At 35.3% G+C, this 25,006-nt stretch overlaps 1 protein-coding gene across 1 annotated transcript in view; it reads right to left on the bottom strand.

The window, feature by feature from the left end:
- Positions 1-25,006, bottom strand: part of CNTN5 (contactin 5) — a 672,212-nt gene that overhangs the window by 378,158 nt on the left and 269,048 nt on the right. The gene's annotated exons all lie outside the window — the stretch shown is intronic.

Raw genomic sequence — 25,006 nt, 5'->3', positions numbered from 1 at the left:
TTCTCAGCTGCTCGACGCTATCAATAATGAGGTGCTGCTGTTTGGGGGCATTCACCTGAACACAGCAGGAAAAAATTAGGGCACTGCTCAGGGCAAGTCGAGTGGCTCCGGATATACCGGTAGGTACCAGGTGCTTTGACTGGGTGCATCTCTCTATCAGTGTATCGCTCCCAGGCCCTGCAGCAGCTCCAGTGTGCAGTGCTCCACTATAAGGCAGGTTCCCCGGTGAATAAAAGCCTATTGGGAGAGGCTTTATGAGAAGGAAAGTGGTCGAATTAATTGTTTGGGTTTTTTCCACTCATCTGTCAAGCAGACTGACATTTTCCAGCTCTCAGCTCCCATTTCAACATTATGGAGAGCAAGGAGCTGCTGGGGCTGAAGCATTTTAAAGAGCCTCACTGCTTCTGTTTAGGTGAGCGCTGCAATACAAATCCACCTCGTGTCCGTGATTTTCAAGTTTCTCAAATCCCGGACTCAAACGAACATAGATTAGTCCACAGCTACTACGGTTACGCTCTCTGGTTATTTGTATGAACTTTCTAATAACAGTTATTTCTTAAAGTCTTGCAAACATTTATGACACTCTCTTCAACTTTTTTTTTTTTTTTTAATTGTGTCAATATTAATCACATTCTACCAGTTGGAACTAAAGAATAAAAAGAAAAAAAAATACAAATAATTTCACCCTTCAGAAATTAGTTATCTAAGTTCTCTTGTTAGTCAATGAAGAGAAATAGGCAACCTTAAGGATAACTCATTCAAACCATTTTGGACAGCTATTTTGGACTGAGATGAACAACCTTATTCTCTTTGCTAACTGTGATAGAAACCTGATTGCAGCAGAAGCCTAGGCAGCTAGTTTAAAGTACAAAATTAACTTTCAGATGGCTAAAGCTGAGTGAGATCAGCTCACTTTTCAATCATTTGTTCTAGCTCAATATGTAGTCTCCACAAGAGCTGAAAAACTGAACTGATGTCATTTGGCTCGTAGGCCAGAGCTCTTGCAATAAAATTGCCCTTCCTCCATGTGAAACATTCTTCAGAATTCTGCTATACTCATTCAGGTAATATATTCAAGCAATTTTATTTTGGCCCATAGACACCCTCAGAGAACTTGAGAAGATCAGGGATGAACAGCTATAGAATTTGTGGACCAGCCCTCAACCTGCATTATTGGACTTGATTTCTTTACAACCAAAAATTCAGGGGGGAAAAAAAAATGCTTCTCTTCTCAGACCCCTGTATTTATCTTTATATTCTATCAGGAGATCATAAGATGTGCCAGAGTAATCACATCTGGAAACTGTCTTTTCTCTGCCGAGCAGGGAGATTAAGAACAGTGATAGGACCAGCATAATACTGCTATTGTTTTGTGTCTCAGCTGTACTCTGTAGATCTACCTCTAATGCACAGGGAAGTAGCTGATCTCGGCCTCTCTTTTGCAGCAGCCAACTAGGGCCAAGAGCGAAGGTGACTGCAATTAAGGAAATATTCTTGACTGCCACTTGCAGCTGGAATTATATCAACCAGTATAAAATAAGGATAGTATAAGCCTTCCACTTAGTACAACTGCCAGACTAACAATACTATGCATAAAACAGCATCACCACTCAGGTCTCTAGAAGGATATAAAAAACTGCAGATTGTGCATATGTCATGCAGTGGAGTAGTGGCCACCATCTCTCTGTGGACCTGTAAATTCAGTTTATTTATATGCTCACTTCCAGAGAAATCAACTGTGGCATAACAGGGTGTATTATGCACCAGTGTGTTCAATACTGCACATGAAAAGTATCAATAAATTTTCTGTGCCTAAGACGTGAGAGACCTGTTCACTTCACAAAGCAGCCAGGAAGGTGCAGTGCTGGTTACCAAGTGTGTGCAAAGGACAAAGTAAGAACCTTCAGTACCCTGGTTAACTTCTGCATATGGGCCTTACGTGGTGCTGTCAGCCTGTCAGAAGGATTTTAGGAAAGAGCGGATATAGACTGCCTGTAGGGAGTGTGAGAGGCTGGTCTATGCATGGAGAGGCTGGGAGGCACAGAGAGCAGTTGTACATAAACAGGTTATATGTGAACAGTCAGTCAGAGAGTATATGTTACAGGTCTCTCTCTGTGCCAACCCCCAAATTATAAAGATTACAGTGTTATGCAGAAAACTTGTCTTGACTTCTTAGCTTTGAGCTCCGGGTCAATACGTGTGTTACCACTGCGGCAAATTTCATGTTCATTCTGTCCTCAGGTTTAAGTAACTAGGCCGGTTTTGACATATGGTGATCCAAATTAGTCAAAGATTTTTTTGAGGTTAATACAATAAATGATCAAAGAAATACAAAATTTTAGCTAAAAAAACTCTCAGAATAAAACCCTACTTACTTTTCAAATACAGTTGGTTTTTTTTTGCAATTTTTCTTCTTTCTTTTGCAAATTTTCTTCTTTTAGAAAAAGAATAAAGCATGTGTTCTCCAACTTAAGGTGAACTATATGTACAGACCCCTTGACAAGAATACGTATCCATTTTACAAGGATTTTGCATAAGCACAAAGGTGTTCCTACATATATTTTCAGAAAAGAGGATTCTGTACAAAAATGAAACAGGCCAAAATGGTTACATCTCCAACTCAAGACGGAAAAAAAGCTTTCTAAGCTTAAGAGACACAAGTCACTTTTGAAACCAGTTCAAAAATACACTAAATGTATTTTTGAAATATACAGTTTAGGTCAATGTCAAGCTATTCAGATGAATTTAAAAAAGGTATAAAATGTGATCTGTTTTATTTAGATGGTTGGATTAGACTATCTAGTCATTATTAATAATTTTTTCTAGCATTAAAAATATAAATCTAGATATTTAGCGTGACCTGATCTCAGGACAGGAAAGAATTTATTTAATCTACAGTAAAAAATAAATTATCTTTGAAACCTTCCTATTAGAACTATTCCATATAAATATATGGAATTTGAAAATGTGCCTGTAAGGATAAAATTGTCTTGCAGAAGATTCTTAAACCAGCCAATTGTTGTTCTAAAACAGTTATGATAGTTTAAATGTTAGTAATTTTGTTCCTAGCTATTTTGCACTTGAAACATTGCAATACATTTTTAAACTGCCATACTGAAGAATATTAATGATGAAACAAATTCACTAGTGCTACAGAGTTGTATCTGTTTTCTCTTTTTTTTTATGAGCATATTTAATTGCACATGTTTCTTAACTTTCTAATTACAACCAGCACTAAAAGTGTCTAGATGTTTAAGGATGCATTTTTATATTTAAACATACCTCATTGTTATTACTTATACGGCAGATAGCTCACTAAGATGTAATGATAGGATATTAAAGTGGATTAGAAATCTCATTATTAAAACATGAGCTTGTCTGAATAGAAAGGAAAAAAAATAAAGTACTCTAAATGGAATAAGCACCTCTTCATTTTCTTTCACAAATATCATTCTATTATGAGCTAAATGTCAGAGACATAAAGACATAACCGGTGGCATGATCCCATCAGGGAGGTTTGTATCTGTTATCATACTGTATTTAACATTATTTTCCTAAAGATTTTAAACAAAGCCAGTGAACTTTACTCAGGGCTCAAATTTCAACCAAGTATGTTTTAGACTGTCTGGGGGTGGATTGTTTATTTGTAAAGATTAAGACATGACTGCAGTTAAACAACATCTCTTCCTGTATTTTAACTCAGTATTAGGGCAGACACCAATTATGAAACTGTGCTGCCAGGTTACCCCTCTAAGGGCAGTCACACGCTTCATGTTTCCAGTGGCAAATTGAATTTGACATTTAATTTGAAACCCAAGATACCATAATGTAAAACCTTCTGCAATATTAGTGATAAAGCAGGAGGGCAGACATCCTGGCTGTCTCTTTTTAAGAGTCCTCTCTATGTTACCACTGCCTTCATTATTTTCCACTGGGATTTATCCTGATCATTAAAGGAAAATTACAGTAAATGTTTAGAATCACAGTAGTTCAAGACGACAGCATTTCAGGTTTCTTTACATAAACAAAAATATCATCTACTGTGAAGTTCACCTATACACATTATCTGGAGACCCAGTCATTTTTTTAGTTTTGATCAGTCCTCAGATAGCATAACTCTTACAAGCAGACTAAAGTTGAAAGACTTCATTATGAAGGGCTGGTGAAAGAAGAAGCAAGAAATGTAAGTGGTGCTGACACTTGCTCATTTTTCACTTTTTTGTAAGAGAGTTTAATTTTACATTGCACAAAAAAGTGGGCTGTGGTTGTTGCAAGTCTTTTATTGGTTGGAGATTGTTTTCTAACACGGATTTCTGTATGTCTTGGCACCCTTTATTTAAAGCGGTTCTGAGGAAATTATTGGAGTGTAGGTTTTTCAAGAAGTAGCTAGAATACTTCCTTGCTTTAGAGACTGCACAGGTTTATTGTCAGAAATTAAGAACACTGTAAACTGAAAGTGCAGAGGCTGTTTAGATACACATGTAAATTGGACTTTAGGCAGGATACTGGCTTAACCATCACTTTGGAGGTTACTATTAGGTAGAAGAAAATATCAAGACAGCTTGTTATCTCTGCAAACTGTCATAATGCAACAGTCATGAATGAAGCTGTGACATGTCTACTAGTTCAGGATTAAGTCCGGAGGTTCCTGCCTTAGAGCATACTACTCTAAATAACAACAGGCTTCTGCGCTACTGGATCGTCAGTACTCAAATATAATCAAGAACAGTTATAAGCATATTTCTGTTGAATCATCCAACACACATAAATACATTCACAGCTAATTCAGTATTTTGCACAAACTGGCACTATCTGCTCTACAGGAAAGTAGGCAGAAACAAAGTTATTCCCCCCCTTTTTTTTTCCTTTTCCAAACACATTTGAACCAGCAGGCTGAGTTCTACTGGTTAAGCACTCTGTGCCCAGTGGCTACAGTGCTTTTAGTATTATTTTTGTATTGTCAGCATCCTAAAAATGAATTTACTCCTATGCAGATCTGCAGCCTTAGCAATCTCTATATGGTATCCACGTTTCCCTAATAACACCAGGAAGTTATCACAATTGGGTCAGAAGAAGAACTGGAAGAATACCTCTTGTTTCTCTCCTCATTTATTATTTTTTATTTCCTAAATGGGTTGTTCTTAAAGTTTTTTTCTGGGGAGGAGGGCATCCTCCTTAACTAAAATTCATGAACTCTCTTACTGATTTCAGGAGAACAATATAATTGATTGGGTAGATAGCACTCATTTCCATTCATCTCGCCAATGATTTCATGTTTATGCCCCTACTTAAGATGACTTTCTGAGTTTCTACAAGATATGTGGAATTATGCCTCTTTTTATTCAAAGGTTATCCATTCTCTTCCAAGAAACAAAAGCCCCTTAAGCACAGTCCCCAGTAGCGGTTCCAGGGGAGATAAGGTGAAGTTGAGGTAGGGAAATGACCGTGTTTCTCTTCCACCCTGATAATTAGTTGGAATTGTAAGTGTTTTACAATTCAGTTTCTAACTTCTGCTGCCAAACCAGAACAGCAGTATGGTTAATAGACAGAGTGACACTTATATCTGAAAACGAATGCTGTCTCAGGACGCCTTGTCACCTTTCTGCCCTTCACTACAGGGTTCATGCAAAGCAGCAGAGAGAGAGCAGATGCCAAGAGGGTTACAGGGTTATGCAAAATAAGCTCTCCAAAATCATTCAGTAGTGCCTTTTATTAAGTATCATGTTATGGTTTCTACTTTTCTCATTAAGGGTGTTCCCTTAGATTCTGGATGTATTAGTTTTCTCCATAAAAATTAGCATGACCTATCCACAAGTGTTATTACTGTGATAGGTCCCAACATAAAAATATCTGAAAAATTGGAAAGAGAAAATAATCCCTGGCACATTCATCTTTTTTGTTTCTTTTTTCCACGATAACTTGGATTATTTAAAACTTATTATTGAAAATAGAAGAATGAGGATATCATTAAATAGGGTTATGTAGATTTCTGTTGAAAATAGACAGGCAGATATTGCTTGTGCTTTGATCATTGTTTCTAAGTGTGAGCAGCATATGACTTGCAGTCTTTCAATTTGTGCTTATGGGACTCCTTGGCCCCACAGGGTGCACTATTAAAGGGCCAAAGCTTTATTAAAAGAATTAATCTGATTTTAAATTAAACTGATTTTATAAATTGAACCAGACTGAAACTAGGACAAAGGGACGTTAGCAATATTAGAATCTTTCATAGTTTAATTATGCAGTTAAGCAAAGTCATTTGCTAGCTTAGCCTATTTCTAGTAAATTGAAAGAGAAAGTTTATAATTGTGGATCCTTCAATTCAACACTGAAAGTATATAAAATGATAGTCTCCTAGCTGAGAAAAATCTTAAGCTAAAAACACAGAGGAGAATTCAAACCAAATGGGTGTGAAACATTTTCCTTATATCACTATTTAAATTTTTCAGTGAAGAAAACCTTGTGTTTCATCAAGAAACAAACAAACAAACAAACAAACAAACCCAACACATTATTTCCTTAACTTGAAAATTCTGCCACAGGTCTCATCACACCTACATTTACATCTTTCTAATATTTCAGAAAACTTAGCTAATGCACATAAAGTGAAAAGAATCTCAGGTGTTCACATCACATTTATAGCTGAAAGTGGAGATATCATCTGTTTTGAACTTTTTTGCAAAGACTAAAGGGTGGAGAATGTTTCTGGAATCATAGACAACTCATGTCCTTCAGAAAAGACATATTGTCCTGAAATGTGAGGAGTTAAATAATGATATCGTTAAATCACTTAATAAAATAATTAATTTCCTCTCTATATTCTTTGCTTTCAAACATATGGGGTGAGGGATGGATTGGGTAACCATTTATATGGTAAATACAGGCAGCGACTGATGAGAAATGTGGTGCCTAGTTTCTCAGATTTCTGGAAGGACGCAGGAGATGGCCATTTGAACACATCCATCCAATTCATTTCAGCAGAATTCGGTATAATTGTTTTACTGCACTGGGGACAAATGGGAAGGATCTTGCCCTCCTCTTGTGACAACTTGCTAAGCATAGCAAAGGTGTGACTGTTTTAAGAAGTGTCATTCAATACTTTCAGCGCTGCAGAAGAGACAGGGGAAAAGGAAGACGATACATTTCTACATTTTGAATTCAGTGAAGGGGAGACAATATACAATAAAAGTAGTCTGCAGAGCAGAGAAGAAATATAGCTATGTTAACTTTGCTTATTTCTAAAGCTCAGATTGGTAAATTAAAAAAGAAAACAGAAAGAAAGAAAAATAAGTGAGTAATTCTCCATTTTTCTCAACTGTTCGTTTAGAACATAAATTCTGTGTTGCTGTTGATGTCCAAGGTGAATGATTAAAGAAAGATCATGGCATTCTGCCCCCAGATAACTTCTATTCTCATAGCACAAGCAGATTAAATATTACAGGGTAGCTAGAAATCCAAAAATAAATCTGCTGTGTCTCCCATTCCTATATACATTGATATCACGTGTCTTACCCTCAGCTGTCCTTGTTCGTTGGTCGTCACAGGCCAATATTTGTCCTTGCCTATTTGCATATGATATACTATGAAGTTAATGAAGCACCAGCCAGCCCACTGTTTAGTATCTTGTTTCTTTTTTCCTCCACAAAGAAAATATAAAATTAAGAAAAGTCCTTTTCTCCCTTGTAAATGCTAAATTTTTATCGTTCTTCATCACCTTCAAAAGTCTTCAGGAAGAAATACAATCAAAAAAGACAGAAAGAAATGAAAAAATAAAAATACCCAGGCAGTCACACCTCCTTCCTATGGATATTATTGTCAGAGTCTCTTTATGTTTACTCAGAAAATCAAGAACCAGGACAGGAAAATCCCACCAACGCACCATGTCCTGTCATGCTTTAGCCAATTTCACTTAGCTATTGCCAACTAAAGACAGCAACTCCAAATCAGCATTGGCAATGACAGCTGCCAAGCTGACAAAATCAATTTAAGTTCTGAACAATATTTATAGCAACAATAATGCCACTTTTTAAATCTTTGTCAGTCAAACAAAAAGAGAGATTGGAGTTGTTCGTACAATTATAAATTGCAGTTCCTTCGACGATGCAACAGGAAATGTAAATGCATTATTTCAGATATACAAGGCAAAGTCATAATAATCCCAAATGCCTGATGTGTCATTTTTAAGCTTGGCTTATGTATTAATTTGAAAACAGGCGAGAACAATTTAATAACAGCCACAAGCTGTTAGAGATTTTTAGCACCAGGTCTTGTCTCCTACAAGTATTGCAATGTTCATTGCGTTCCTCCACGTGGCCCTTCTCCTTACGAGCAGCAAACACCCCTTCCACCCTCTCCCATCATTTACGCCTTCAGCTTTCCTCATGCAACGTCCCTCAGGCACATCACTGCTGTCCAGTCACAGCAATACCCATCGAGGGGTCTGAGCAGGCTGGGAGGCTAAAGAAAAAGCTTCAGAGCCCCTTCTTCTCTAAGTTACTTATAGAAGTGAACACTTGTACGTTTATAAATATACATTTGTATACACACACATACCCACATTTTAAATATATATATACACACATACATATATAGAGATACATTAATTTATTTAATCTTTACCTTATTATCTTATGCAGTGACAAGTTTAACTTGTTCTTACTATTATCAAAGCTAAACATTTCAATTTAATGGTCAGGTGTCTGTTCAATAAGACAATTATAAAAATATTTTGTCTCAAGAAAAGAAAACCTGTGTTGCTACTTTTACCATTTTTAAGTACATAATAATGATAGCAAAACTTTTTTTTTTTTTCAAAATCAGAAGGCTTTTATGGAAAATGAGTCTACTGATGCTATTTTTTGTTTGGTATACCAAGAATGGTTTTGAGACTTACACCTCATTTTTAAAAATAAATACATTACTTTTATTTTCCTAAGCTACCATGATACAATGTTGTTCAGGAAATTATTGCATTGTCTTTTAAATAAAAATAATGAATATTTTAAAAAGGAATAATCGTATTTAAGACATATATTCCATCTACTAATTTGAGGAAAAGATACAAAACTGTAAAAATATGTTTTTTATTTAACTACAGATAGTAATGTGCAAGTCAAAAATAGTTTTTTTTCCATATGTCAAATTACTTGTATGCTTTACTTCTGTACAGACTACCTTGCCTCATATGTACCAGGCCTAAAACACTGGAAAGATTAAGACAAGCTTAGAGATAAATGATGTATTTGAGTACTTTTTTTTTTGCATATGGAATTACAGATAAACAGTAGGTAATTCAGGAAGGCTTTGGTATAAAAACACAAAGATAATCAGCAACAAAAAGAAAACAAGAAATGCGTCACTGTAAAAGAAGGAACTCAAACCACACAATGACCTGACTTTGAATGCCATGTACTAACAGACTCAACTGTGCAGTCGTAACCTTAAATCATGTCAATTCTTCTGTCTATTTGTTTATCTATCTTTTTGGTTTTTTTTTAAAGTGAGCTAGAATGAGATAAAGATTTAATTAATCTTTCTCCTTCAGGAACAATTTCGATTATAACAGACAGTCCATAGAAAGACACAATAAAATTACTGGAGTGGTTATAAGGAAGGACGTTAAAATAATCCAAATTATGACCTAAATATTTTCACTAAAACATTCCAAGTTAGTTCCAACAAAAATTATACAAGGACCACTGTGTGATAGAGAAAAAAAGACAGGAGAGATGTAATATTTTCTGGGGAGACAGCTCCAAAAGCCACCCTTCCACATCCTTTATATTGTATTCAGCTAATTTACTTATTCATTAACTACCATGATAAGCATGAAGTATGTGTTGCATTGATTAATGTCATTAATACTTAATGGTGCCATACTGCCCTTAAATCACGTTTAAAGGTATTTGAGAAACAGGAACTCACTTTTTGTTAAATATCTTAACTACCCATACACATCACCCTGTCTGAATAATGCCTTCACTTTTTTTCTGTTAAAAATACCAAGATCCTTCCTTTTATCCAGTCAAAACAAACTCTTGCTTGAACAATATTGCAGCCTTTTTTTTGTTTTCTAGGACAAGCTATTCCTTAGGTGGGTGTCTAACTTTCCCGTTTGTTTCCTACAAAACCTAAAGTTTTCCCAATTCTATCAAATGTCTGATCTGTATTTCTTTGCTCTTAATCAGGAGTGTTATAGACAAGCAATAAGCCCTAATGGTTTTCTGGTTTCTCAGGCCAAATCTTCTAATTCTTAACCAGAAGCAGGTCCAATTTGGGCACCTTCTCTTATCCACTACCTGTAATAAGCTCTTTCTTAATTCTGAAGAAAACTTATGTCTAGTACCAATCACAGCATCAGACACTGCTACTTTGAGAATCATTTCATAAGCCATGTACCACAACATGAGCAACTAAGGAGAAATAAATATATAAATGAGATATTAAAATGAAATCATAATGTTGTCCTATCTTCTGTGCAATATAACAGAATCTGAGCTATTCTTATTAGTACTTTAATATTTTTCTTTTTCTGATTGAGAGCAGTTATCTTTTGTTAGAGAAAGATTTTGTAATCCATGCCACTCTTAAATCTTGGATTTTTTTTTTCCCTTGGCTAATCCTTCAGCAATAAAAATATTAGAACTACAGAGGGAAGAGAGTTGCATGAAATCAGAAAAGCATGAGAAATTGAAGAGAATTTGAAAAAAAAACTTTATTAAAAAAACAAAGCACCTTCAAATGTTCTTTTTGCTTGCAGTTTTATATGGAGCTTTGTCACTAAAAAATGGAATAAAACCTGTTGCAAATATAGCTGCTGGAAGGAAAGAAAAACAAGCATGCTGTATCTTGAGTTTATATTGGTATGCAAAAAAGGCTACCAGGAGGAGAGCTATTCTGTCCACCACTGTTAAATCATAGACAACATGAGTTTTCACAACTGCAATGCACACACCGTGTTGCCTATGAATAGATGCGTCTCCTTTGTATCGTCCATTGCAGGGCTTCGAACAGCAGCAGGCAGGAGTTATGCATGCACCCTGGGAAACCCTCAGATGTGCCTCCATTAACTAAATTGAGCAGAACTGCAGATTCTTCCGTCCTTAGTCCGTGCAATCCCAGAAGGCGGCAGAATATTAGCTCTAGGAAAACCTATATATGTGGGGCCATACCTCATATGGACACCATATTATATTTTATACTTTGGGGGAAAAAAGATTTTATTTACTGCACTATTGCATCAATACTGTGGATTTTACAATGGCGCTGTGCGGGTGAACCCTGAGCTACCACCGAGGTGAGTGGGAACCACCAAGAGTTCTCAGCACTAACTGGCACACTTAGCAAGGCAGAGGAGCACTCGGTAACATCTTGCAGGGTTATACTCTAACTGAACATCTCTGGTGCTGCTTCACTGATTAAACACACGCTTTTCTCTTTGAAGAATCAAAAATAGCTCCATGGATTTTCTTTGAGCTACACATACATTTCTTTGATAACCAACTTGAGAAACTGCAGTGCAATGGCAATTTACGGGGAAGTTATAAACTACAGAAAATCATGGCATGGAGTGAAAAACATTGCTCAGCAGCCTTGAAGAGGGAACAGCAGCAAAAATTAGAGTGGATTGTGTCTTCAGTGTCTAGTGGGAGATACACAAAGGACAGATATTTTTGTGAGGCAGATTCAGAGTCTAGGCGTGTTATGTGATCCTTGATTGATGTATTTACCTGGAGGAGTTAAATCTCATTCTGAAACTGGGTGATCAGATGAGCATAATTTGCAAATGACAAAACACCCATTGCAACTTGAAAAACTAGCTGACTGTTACCAGAACTGTCCATTTACTATTATCAGAGATTGGTACGGATGAAACATCAGCAAATATTTCTTGGAATGCTGTATTGAATGGAGAACTTTCAAAATGAAAAGCAAAATTCCTCATTTTAGGAGGTACTACTGACAATCTATTTTTTGTTGTTTTTACCCAAAATTAAATTAATAATTAAATCCTGATCTCCTTATATTACCTTATTGAAGATTTATGCAAAAGGACTATCAAATAAATAAGAATATGACGTTATAACTAACTACAATTTGTGCTGTCATTAACTGATATTTGTCCTGTGAATGAAAAACAGGAGGTGAGAATCCAGACCAATCAACGTCTCAATCTGAGAAAAATAAGCAGTTATTTTATTAAAAGAAGAGAGAAATAAAAAGACATCTTTGCAACATTCAAGAAATTAAATAAATGTTCAGGAAGCAGGAACAGATGGAATAAATTTTCATGTACTAACATTTGTATTTAGTGAGATGCAAGAAAGCTGGAACAGATTTCTTCCCCCCTGTAAAAGTGTAAAAGTCTATCTGCATTTTATGGGAGATAATTTTTCAACTTGCATAATAAATTTGAATACTTTATCTTAAACAAGCCAAGTTATGAGCATGAAAGTGTCATTCAGAAATAATGATAACAATAACAAAAAATGTAGGAAATTCATAGTAGTAGTGCATTTTCATGAATTTTTTTGATCAATAAGGGAAGATGTCATCATTTAATATGCTATATCATCTTATATGAGTTTGAATGGTAAAATTCATATACATGAACTATCTGACTGGGTAACAAATATATTCAGGTGAAGACATTCCCTTTTTTAGTAAAATGTATTAAAAGGGTATTGAAGTACCTTTAAAGAAATAAAAGCACAGGGTAAATCTCTAGGAAAAATTAAAGCTTGGACCAACACTCTGCCCACAGGAGAATCCAAACACCCCAAGAGAATCTGAACACCCAGTAAAGTAAAAGAGGTACAAGGTAGAATATGCTCTAACTGATGTTTGTCTAAAGATTCGATTATGCTTTCACAGAAGAAAAGGACATAAACTATTTAAGGCTTAGAAAATAAAGCCAAACCACCAAGTAGCCAGTTTTAATAAAGAATGTATGTCTTTTTCACTTAAAAAATGTATTGGTAAAGTCTTTGAATATTAAAAATAAAAGCTAAATAAATAAAAAAATAGAATATGGGAATTCTAGAATATCTCAACCAAAATTATGTATTCTCTAGGATGACACTGTAGTGCTTTCATTAGCAAGAGATAGAAGAGTTAATTTGAATAAAGAACAGTAAGTGTAAATATGAGTTTTCTAGTGGTGTTACTCTTCATCCAGGGAGGAGTCAGGCAACATACCAAGGGCATTGCTATATGCAATAGGAAATATCCAAATTATGATGGTGGAAGGAGAAATGGAGCTGCAATACCTGGAGGATTACATTTTTCTCCAATCTCAGAGTACATATTATCAGAACCGCCTTTTTACAGTAGATTATAATGGATAAAGACATTTATGAAACAACTTTTTGATGGATACTGTTGACATACATATATTACTGACAACTTACAAGGCAACACACTAATATTTAAAGTTTGTAAAGCTACCTGAGAAATAAAACAAAACAAATCAACAAGCTGAATGATTTTCATGAAAGTCAGTACAAACAACCAAAACCCACTGAGTTTAAAGCAAGGAATATTGAATAGTCCTGTGCTACAATTAATAGTCACTAGGACAATGAATTAATATTTTGCTGTTTAGCTCCATGGAGTCTTCATATTGCTTTTCCTTACAGGAAAAGAAGTTCTCGGCTGCTGAAAGTTTGAAAAAAAACTTATTAAAAAACAATTTAAAGATTTCAGAATGCTATCTATGCTGGAAGTTATGGAAACTAGTAAAATGGTTATCATAAAATTTCAGGGTCTTTATTTGTCTTCCTTCAATTCATGTATTACTACAATTTACAATAAAGTACCTACATGCCTAACATTGAGAATCAGCAATTGTGTTGTCTATATTGTTAGGGTGTCAGCTGCCAAGATGGAAAATGCTTTTTGTCTAAAAAGTGTCACCATCTTTTTTATCCCATCTCTAAATACTGGAAAACAAGACCATGTTTGAATAATATGTTTCCTTGAAAGTCAGGATGAGATAGTAGAACCAGCAAGACAGATTATGAACTGGAGTTTTTGACAGGCTTGAGAATATACATCTGATAATACCCAAACTTCTGCATTAATTAGTTCATTCTTTGTTGACAGCAGCACATGTTCATTTCTCCAGTACGTGTGACCTATACAAGTTTTGTCGGGGCCACATTTTTTATTATCAATAGCAATTGAGACATAGAAATCCCCAAAGCTATTTTGTTGATGCTGAGAGTTAAATGCTAAGGAAAATAAATTTTTATTTAATATTACTAATGAAAATACTCCTTGCCAACAATTGTCAACACCAAATGTTAAGAAAATGGACTGCCAAGGTAGAGCTTGACAATGCAGAACTTTCTTTTGGATTGATTGTCAGCTAAAAAGATCATTTGGAGTTGAACAAAAAACTAAAGTTAACCTTTTGAATTTATTTGTAAACGAATAATAATAATAATAATAATAATAATAATGATAATAAAGAATTTGGAGTCCAGTGAAACATTTTAATTCTGCATTCTAAATCAGATCTTGTTTCTATTTTGAGTGGTACTAACATGACATTAATTTTTTGAAATAAAGCTAATAATATGAAAATGTTTCATTTAGGTTCCTGCTTACTGTCTTTATGTTGTACAAAAAGCCATACCGTTCCTGAGGAAAGAGTTAATTTAACATTTGAGCTAGACTGATATCAAACACATTTGTATCAGTAAAATGGATTGTCTAAATCACAAGTTTTAATATTCAAGATTATGTCAACAGTAGGCAAAGGCCTGGAAAAATGAAATTTAAGTACTGTAGCCATGCAAGCAACTGGAGTAACAGGAAGCTTTATGGCGTGTTTGACAAGGACTTTACGCTGGAGTAACAAGTAGGATGTCTAGTGAAAAGACTACTGTCTACAGTGTCTACAGAAGTTCTGTATTGTATGCTTGCAGACTAGCAATTCTTTAAAAATGACATTTAAAGATAAATAACGTGCTAAATGCAATGATGCTCATGATTAGGGCTTTCATAAGTATTTAACAAATGAATAATGTGATTAACTGATTTATAATGCCCAATAAAAGACGATACTTAGTATGAGAATAGAGGATACAATGTATATAAGGGTTATAGGACGCAATGTGTTTAAGGATGAGCCCTAATTCGTGACTTTGGAGTCAAACTGCTACAAGGAGAGATTCCACTATAGGCTACTTATCACCTGAACAGAGAGCTCCATTTGCTATTGTATTGTACTGCCATGAATAAGGGAAGTGTTGAGTCAACCTTTGTGTCTAGACAAGTCTGAGTGAATACAGTCTTTGAAAGAAGTGGAATTAGGAAGACCCTGGATCAGTTGGGGGCAGCTGGGTGATGAGTAGCTGTGTCCCTGAATACAGATGCTGGACACTCAAAATAACAGTCCCTGGTGTAGTTTTACTGTATTCTTGTCCTTCCACAAAATAGTCTCTAGCTTTACCTGAAGTTGTGAATGGGCATTTTGTATATAAATGACTTTCAGAGCATCTCTATATCAAAAAGACATCAGCTATAGGCTTTGGAACATGTAAGTTCCCAGGTATCACCATATAGTGATTTTTTTTTTTTTTCAAGATAGACAGAAATGTGTTTGGGGAAGGTCTGTGTCACTGGCTAATATTTACATGTGGTCTGTTCCATACAAACCTTAAAAATCTTCTGAAACATTTTGTATGCCATGGGGAACGGCTGATATGAAATAGATTTACCATCATCACCCTTTCCTTTTCGTCTTTTTTTTCCTCCAAAGGACCATGCATCAAGTTTACAAGTGCAAGATGCATTCCAAGAGACAGCAGTATTTCATTTATATTTTGCAGAAGGCATTTACAGAGTGGTTGTGATAGTGGGGGGGGGGGGAAGCAGCTCTACAAAGTAATGGACATACAATAAAATAGCAGCATTTGAATCCTTAGAAGTTAGGGTGGAAAAAAAGTGTACTTTTGGTTTTCAATGCATTGATTATTTTTTCCTTTGGAAACTCTCCTATGGGTCAGCTGCACACAATGTTCCTTTGGGCTGTTACTTAGATTAAACTATAACGTGGTTTGGCTCTGAGAGGCATAAATGAGGACAAGTATTGAAAGAAATCATTGAAAGTTTGGTATTGATTTTAGAGTACTGAATTTAGATTGAAGAGACAGCTTAATTGTCAGTTTACTCTTATGACCAGCTAGATAGGGTGCAAATAAAAGAAAGTTAATTTTGTTATTTATTTTGTCCTATTGATGGTCTCTGAGTTCCACTATGACCTACCAAATTCTCAGTTTAACATGTGGCTAGCAACATTGACTAAAATCTTAGCTGGTTCTTCTTTAATTATCCATCTCTTTTCTAGAACTATAGATGCCTGATCTTGAAAACAAGATATGTCAAGTCATACTGTATATAGATATCAGGTCCTCTCCAGTCTAACTATTTGGAACAATGAAAAGGTACATTCACTTTAAAAGAGAGTAAAGTAATTAACCATTTTTTAGAACAATATCTGGTACCTTAAGGGGATGAAAAACATGAATTAGTAAATTTCCAGGTCTATGTATTTTGCACTCAGGCTTCACAAAGAATAGGAGATTCTAAATGATGAAGAATTCATGAAGAAGCTGTTGTTCTTGACATTACTATATATGCAGAAAGTTCAGACAACAGGATTAAAAAAAAGAAGAAGGAAGTGGCAAGTCAGGAGTAGAAAAGACCTAGATGTCATAGAGTCTGATTTTTAGGTCTCTTTTCTAATGCAACTTTAAAAGCTTAAAGAAATGGGACTTCTGAATTAAAAAACTTCTCTTTCAGTGAAGAAGTTACTGATGGTTTATAAAAGAGATAGGAAAAAAGTCACAATGAGTTAAAGAACGAATAATTATATTCAAAAAAAATTACATTTGTCTTGATATTTTAAACCTGAAATTATTTCTTTCACAGATGGTTATATAACGTCCTAATAATGCTGTGTTTGCACCATCATCCAGATACAGACCAGCAAATTCAAACACCAGTAGTATCATAATGCTACACCAAGAATTTCATAGCAAGGTTTGGTCCTGGGTAGGTGGTCAAAGCAGCCATCCGATCTGAACTGTACGTTGCTGCTGATGCATTTTCTGCTTTGATAGTATTTTAGGGCTTGTGTGAGAGTGTCTAGATAAACTGTAAACATGCCTTGAGATAGCTATGATCATTACTCACAGTTCAAACAATTATAACTTTTGAACCTTCCCTTTTCAGTCAGACTAGTCTTTTTTGCTGTAATATTTTTTTTCTACCTTTCCATTTTTCTGCATATATCTGATAAATGCACAGATGTTTCTGTGGAGTTCAAAATACTCCCCTCCTGGCTAGAGTGCAAGACCTTCATGGATACACTTGACCCACTTCTAAAATGAGGCCCAGCATTGTATGAGCTTCCTCGAACTGTATCAAATTGTATTCTTTACATGTAATTTGCAGTCCAGTATCAGTGCTCCTGGCGGAATTGCTTAGATCAGACAAAAGCCAAAAATATACATGACAGACTCCTTCCTGCAGTTTGCAGTTTCCTCTACAATTTACAAAGGTATCGGTTCTTAGCTGCCCTTCTTCAGTAGCTCAGAAAAGGCTGGAGGTGATCCAAACTGAGAAGAACTGAGGTGAAAACACATTTCAGGTTATGCAGAGACAATGTCCCTTTCCAAAGGCTGTTATAGCAAAAAGTCATGGAAATGGCTAACTAGAGGAAATTCTAGTGAACAGGAAACAGAGTTCCTCATACTCCTCTTTCTAGACATCTACATGATACAAGCCAAGTAGCAACGCATAAAGCTATCTGGTTCTGTTCGTTGCCTTTCTCTGAAGCCTTTCCAGACTTGTGTCATGCACCATCAGCTCTGATCTTTGCTATTCACCCATTAAACTGTGGTGGGAAGCAAATTACTTAGTGTCCTCTACAACTTCTTTGAGTTTTCCTAATAGTAAAGTTGTAACTTTGCTTTAAAAATAAGCTGTACTTGTCTCACAAAGGATTTTGGAGGTGCCATGAGGAATTCTCTCACTCTCATCACCGAGACATGGAAAGCCATTTGGAAAGTTTCTTAAGTGACTCACATGGCTTATTGCCTACAGCATCTGCAAATGCATTGATAAGAACAGCGCCTAAATTAAACTGGCACTGCTGTATCCAAGAGGTTTTTTTGAGTTGCATGCACATGGGTGGGTAACAATCAGCCTTACAACGTGGGAACACAAATGAGATTGCCTTTCTTCTAGATGGAGGGGATGGAGAACAACATTCCTTCTCACTGGTGTTGATCCAAATATATTTAATCGCTTACAGAGAATAGCTTTTTACTTGTGATAGATACAAAGCACAAAACCTATCTTGCAGTTTGTAATTCTGGAAGGGGGTTAAGGAGGGGTGCTGGGGTAAAAGTCAGCAAAAAAAGTCAGCAAAAAACCTAACAGCTAAACAAATGTTTGCTTTCATTTGTGTTTCTGGAGGCTGTGAATCCCTTTTGAAGCACACAGGCAAGGAAAGGTCCAATTTCTAATGATACCCAGTCCCCAAATCTTGCACTTCAACTTATACATCGAAAAAGTCTTAGTTAATAAATATTTTTACTGAAACATTTTCAGTTACTAGTTATCTATACTGCTCCGTTTCTGTATCCATGTTGGATCGGAATTTTCCCAATGCCCTTAAGGAATCAGACAGTATCAACACTTCACAGGGACAAGAGGCCAAGATTTGGGATTGCTCTGCCAATCATGCAGTTCCTTCACTGCATGTTAGGTGCAAATTTGCAGACAGAAATATTAGATTATCCTTTTCAAAAACTACTATAAGGTCATAACTGTAACAGTAGCCAGGTGAGTACTTTTAAATGATAGACTTCCACATCGGAAATTTATGAAAGATTTGATTCTGTGTTTTATATAGTCTTCAGAACCTGGATTTTGTATCACTTGCAGAGCTCCAAATCCTTGAATTTTGTATGAACAATTGCATAAATCATTAAAAAAAATCTTTCCTTTTTCAAATTTTTTTTTACCCATCATGGAGCAAGAGCAATGCTATTTTTGACAGCTCACTACAACTTCAGCACACCCAAAATCTTCTCTCTTGAGTACTAAACTACCAGCTTCTTCTGAAACCTAGTGTTTCTCTAAGTGATTTCACAGCATTAGATGCTAGGACTCAAGATATGAAGGATGTTAGTTTATTTTGAAGCAATTTCTTCTTCCAACTAAGCAAAAGGGTAAGCAATTCAAAGTATACACCATTGTGACTAAATGTTTTATGCAATTAGCTATACTTAGAGCTAAGAATACTTAATCTTCAGTCGTACCTTGCAAGCTGGTGCAACAGAAACTCAAAAAGGGAAAGAAATCCTACTACTTAGGTTAATCTACATGTTTACTGCCTCTTCCACTAGACCAGTCCCAGTTACTGACCCCATGGAAATAACTGCCATGAAAAATGAGATGTCATTTATATCAAGTCCTTGTTATAACAGAGCTAAAGAGCAAATCATTGAAACATTTCCAAGAACGCAGAATAATTAACTGAACCTTAGAAGAGTTTACTATATTGTTATTGCTCTCTTCTCTAAAGATAAAAGGACTGATGCTTTTTCATACCTGCGTCCTGTAGGCTTCAGTTTTTATCCTACAAAATGAAATGAAAATTGACAGTGCTAAATTTATGTGTACACTGATCTATGCATATCACTGCTGTTCTGAGTGTGACTTTTGCCTTTAAATATATTTAGGTCTCCCAAGAAGCCAACTGTTTTGAAAATTTGCCTACTAATCAAAAATTATTTGTGGAAAGAACCCAATATTTATTTTATTGATACATGAACAGAAGAATTCCACTGGGATAAGATAGAACTTTCTGTAAACTAAAGAATTATACTAGGAAAATCTTTAAACAAGCTGTTTATACAGATCCTCTATGCTTGTTTCCAAAGCATTTTCCTGAAATTTGAAGTGATTTCCTTTCATAAAAGATTAGTTGATAGTTAACCTCACCAAAAAACTTAATTGCTAATACAGAACAGTCACCCACAGCAGTTTTGGTAATAAGCTCCTACAAGAAAATCAAAATTAAAACTTTCAGTTACCTGAGAGAAGCATTAGATTGTGTCTGCTTAGTAACTGTCTGAATGAAATAAAACAGAATATATTACATCTTATACGCATTAGTTTAGGTTTTGTATTCTTGCTTTGTATTTGAATAGGAATTATTGATCAAACTACAAAGATATCATTAAACTTGACAGATTCTGGTATCAAGTACCTGTGGAAAAAGAGCTGCCTGCCTACCTGCCAGTTGGCTATCTGAATACTTAAAATTAATTCCCTTGCCTCATAATTGAAAAAAATAATCATACAGTACTGTAAGATGTGTGTGAAGATGAATATCCCAAAAAAGCAGAGCATTGCCTTGTAGCTTCACAGGGCAGAACATTGCTTCAGACAATAAAATTTTCCTTAAACATAATTGGCAACTTTAGGAAATAAGGAATGCATTCTCCTTAAAGAAAATTTTATATGTATGTGTGTGTGTGTGTGTGTATATATATACACACACGTATATGTGTATATGCATATATGTATATAAGTATTATTTTACAGCATCATTGTAAGATTCTGATTTAGCAAACAAGTTTCTCAGGAAAGATAGACCATGCTCCTAAGAAACGTACCGTGTCATTATGTAACTCATAGCCTGCTTAGGTACCTAACTAACAATAACAAACAACTATTTCATGTTAATCTGTTACATATTGTGAGACAAGGACATGTTACTTGTGTATGATTAATATATAATTGTTTTAGTGTATTAATAGTCTTCTTTCCAACTGTTTGATTGGCTGATTTGGTAATATGTCCCAAAACAGGAACAAAGCATTGTGTGATTAAATTAGTGTTTTTTAAATGTTTTATATTTGTTACTCTTCAATTCACAGACTACTCTTTAGGTTTTGAGTTTGATGCAAAGACAGCCAAATTGTCAGATACAGTTCTTGTCCAGCTGATGACTGTGATGGGTTGCAGGAGTTGAAGTAGTATGTTCTAAAGGATCATATCAGATGATAATAACTTGCAGATTAAATTTCACAAAAAGCTTCTGGGTAATACCTGAAGAGCTGGAGTTTTAAAAAACGTAACTAACAAAAAAAGATAAAAATTCCTAAAGGACTTTGTCTTCATCCATTTAGTTTAAACAGGTTAAACTAAACCATTGTGTATGTTTTCTCGCAGTCACAATAAATTGCCTTTTTTAAACTATTTTTTTGAGAAAGAATGATAGAACTAAGAATCACAAAACAGATACCTTAAGAAATTTGGCTCTATTACTATAATATTTCCAGAGCTGAAGCACATATTAAGAGAAAGTTTTCTCCATGGAACACAACAGGTTTATAGTGTTTATATGAATAAAACCTTCAGAGTATCTAGATGTGCTCCAGACAGGAATAGAACAAGGCATTGTTCAGTATTACAAATGAGGAAATGTTTAAGGAGAGTAATTTCTGCCTGTTAAACTATGAATACCTCAGAAAAGGTGTATTTTATAGGATTAGATGTGAGAACATTGTAATAAATATTTGAAAATACAGTTATCACTAGAAGTTGAAGTTGAAAAAGCACCTTGCATTTATTGCAGAATAAGAAGATGTATATGGCCAGAGCTACTAATGTGTGGCAAACTGACATCTTTCACTAATACAGGTTTTCTTTTAGAACATAATCTAATGTGCCTCTCAGATATTAAATCCTGCAAGGATGGGAAAAACGTCATCTTGCTTTCAGGTAAAGACAAATACAGATATTATTAGAATGAAAGAAAATAAGCTTATAGTACTGAGTAAAAACAGACACACTTTGCAGTAAAATCACTTTCTCTCAACATAGTTGAAAATGTGATTATCATTAATCTTAACACACCTAAGAGAGTATTACCATGCTAAAATAAAACATCCACTGTTTAAAGAACTGTTCTTGAGATTTGTGCCAGAACTAAAGAATTGTGGTTTGATTAAAGACTTGGCATGCAGTAGTCCAAAACTCAAAAGGCCCAGCATTGCTCCTGATACATCCACATGAAACATGACTACAAAGGCAGACAATGATGAACAGGAATTTAGTCTATGTGTTGGGGGTTTTCTGGTCAAATCCAAAGTAGTTGTGGCCTATAGGTTGAATTTCTGTGTTTCCACATGCCTGGGGAAGAGTGATGTGAACTTAGAACCTCTAGGTTATGATTCATGACTTTGTGTTCATCTAAATGCACCCATAGTGGGATTACAGATGGTACCTCCAAGTTAATATCATACTAGGTGCTTTTGTTTTTCCTGGTAGTATAACAACTCATGTAAAACAGTGCAGCTTGCTCTTGGGAGTTTATACTGTTATGTAGAAAATCCCCAAATGACCTCACAACTCTCCAGTTTTATTGTCTACCTTCTACTGCTCCAGAATTTAAACTTTTCTTTTCAAAAACTCTTGTCTTACCACAGCTGTGGGAGAAATATAAACACAAAACTCCATAATATCTTTATGAAACACATCACAGCTAGGAACAATAGTTCTAGAAATTGTCATTTTATTCCCTTGGACTCTACCTGCAGATCCTAAACACAGAAGTGTAAATGTGAAAACTGTTAATAATTTTCTCTTCTGGTCTATCCAATAGAAATGTCATATAGCGTGAAACAATCCTGAAGTCTATCCTCAGATACGCAAAGCCACATAGCAGCCCATATCCGGATGTTAAAGTTTTGCACATTCCTTACAGACTTTTTTATTGCATACCATATTATACTGTCAATATAAACATCTATGTGTCACAAAGAGTTTATTTGTGGAGATGGGGCCATAAGAAGAGGAGGAAGCATGAAACAAAATCAATACCAAAACAAAATCAATAAAACAAATAAGATCTACAGTTTGTCCATCTTATTCATGTTTATATTTTATTTACCAAGCCCTCACCATTTTTCTGCTGTAAATTAAGCTTTCCCAATAGCTCCAGTGTACTACACGCAGTGTTATGGAAACCAGATCTCTCTGTAAAACTCAAACACAGAGTATACAGAACCATGGGCATGTGATCCTGCTCCTTGACTTATGAAAAAAAAAAAAAGTGAATAAGAAAGTGAATGAAAACTAAAAAATTAGAACAGGAAATCTGCAAATAATTCACAGCTTGTATCTTGTGACCTGTCTGCACATGTTCAACCAAGCAAGGATTTACCAAAGAGTGTAGCAGAAGGGGGATCTCCTGATCTCTTGCTGACATAACGACTCTAGCATGTATGCATCCATGTACATGGTGCGTTCGCAATCACAAGACTACAAAAAATCTCGCATTATGGATTGGGACTGAATGTCTTTGAATTTAGCTGATATGAACTTGGTGGATTTCTGCTTAAAATAGAGTTCAAACAATGCACTGCAGTCCTTAAAATGGTAGCCATGTGGACTAGGCACAATTTTCAACGTGGTGGGTACTCAGCTTTGACGTAAGCTTTTGGAATACTAATAAATGAACTGAGTATGAAAATAAAGATGGATCTTAAGGGGGGAAAAAAAATGAAACAATTGCTTCTCCTCTCAGGTTCCAACAGTGCTTTTCATATGAATTAAGAGTGATTTAATTAAAAAAATATATATAAATAAATTCAAATATGGAAGAAGAACAAAGGCAGAATGAAGGCAGAATCTGAGGGACATGGACTTTTGGATCACTTAAAGGTCCACCTAACTCAGTTTCCTGTCTCCAGCAGCATTCTGAGAATGTTCTTGAGGGTTTTTCCCACATAATATGGGTAGAATTTGACAAAAACAAACAACCCCCCTGCAACTTTTTAAAGCATGATTTCCAAACTGACTGCATAAGCAACTTGGGATGTGTGCATACATGTGTGCACATAATGTTGACTAGAGTAACCAGGAGCAGAAGCTTAAGGAGGGTTTAATAACAGGGGAGGTGGTCCAAAAACTAGTTGTGAATAATTAAGGTAATTCTGGTCTTTTCCAAGCCACAACGGACAATACTAATTTTTAAGCATCACACTAGATGATTAAGGAAAACCTCTAAGATACATATAAATTGAATATGTCACAGGTAAAGCAAATAGAATAAAAAAAAAACCCAAAACAAAACAACAACAAAAAAAAGAAATGTGCCAGAAGTATGAGGATATTCAGACATAAAGAAAGTTAGTAAATTAGTCACCTCTACTGACCTCTGGAGTAAGTGCTTTTAAGAGCTAATCTCCACACGTTCTTGTAGCATCAGCTGATCTTTTCTAGTTGTACTTTACCCTTGGAAATTATAAAGCTATATGTGTTCTGTGCTGCAGAAACCCCTGGTATCAAAGGCAACCTTCCACATTTTGACTGCAAAATATGGACAAAATTTTAACTACCACATAATCCATTTGATTTAATGTGTAGGAAGAATAGCTGTCTACAACAAAAGAAATTTGAGCTTCTCTTCTTCTGATGTGCAAAAATAACGCAAGAGAAAATAAAAGATTACTTAATAAATAAGAATCAGCAGGGGGTTTTTTTGGCATGACTTTTCAGGTTAATATTAATTTTACCAAATAACAAACAAACAAACAGAACCCAAACACCCAACCCTGCCACATCTCAGGTCTGTGTTTGAAATAGGCACCTAGAAACAAGTCAGCACATTTTCAGGCTAATGTCTCCCAAACGTGATAATGAGTTTTAGCTCACTTTCAACGGTTAGCTTTAGTTTGCAAATGCACTTTGTTAGTGTAACTGAAATAGTTCTGCCTCTGTACCTGAAAGTCAGTACTTTAAAATAACAATGCATATGTGAAGCTTGAAAAGTGTTACAGTACAGTGGCTAAGTGCAGGAGAAAATAAACTTGCTGGCTCTTACTCTGAAGTGATCTGATCCCTCCTGGAAGTTATGTGCTTAAAGCCCGAATGAGCCAAATCTACCCTTAAGAGAGAGATGAGTATTTCCTTC

The sequence above is a fragment of the Apteryx mantelli genome, chromosome 1 (genome assembly GCF_036417845.1).
Source record: "Apteryx mantelli isolate bAptMan1 chromosome 1, bAptMan1.hap1, whole genome shotgun sequence".
NCBI classification, from domain to species: domain Eukaryota; kingdom Metazoa; phylum Chordata; class Aves; order Apterygiformes; family Apterygidae; genus Apteryx; species Apteryx mantelli.
The sequence above is the reverse complement of the archived record's forward strand: the minus strand, read 5'-3'. Positions and strand labels throughout refer to the sequence as shown.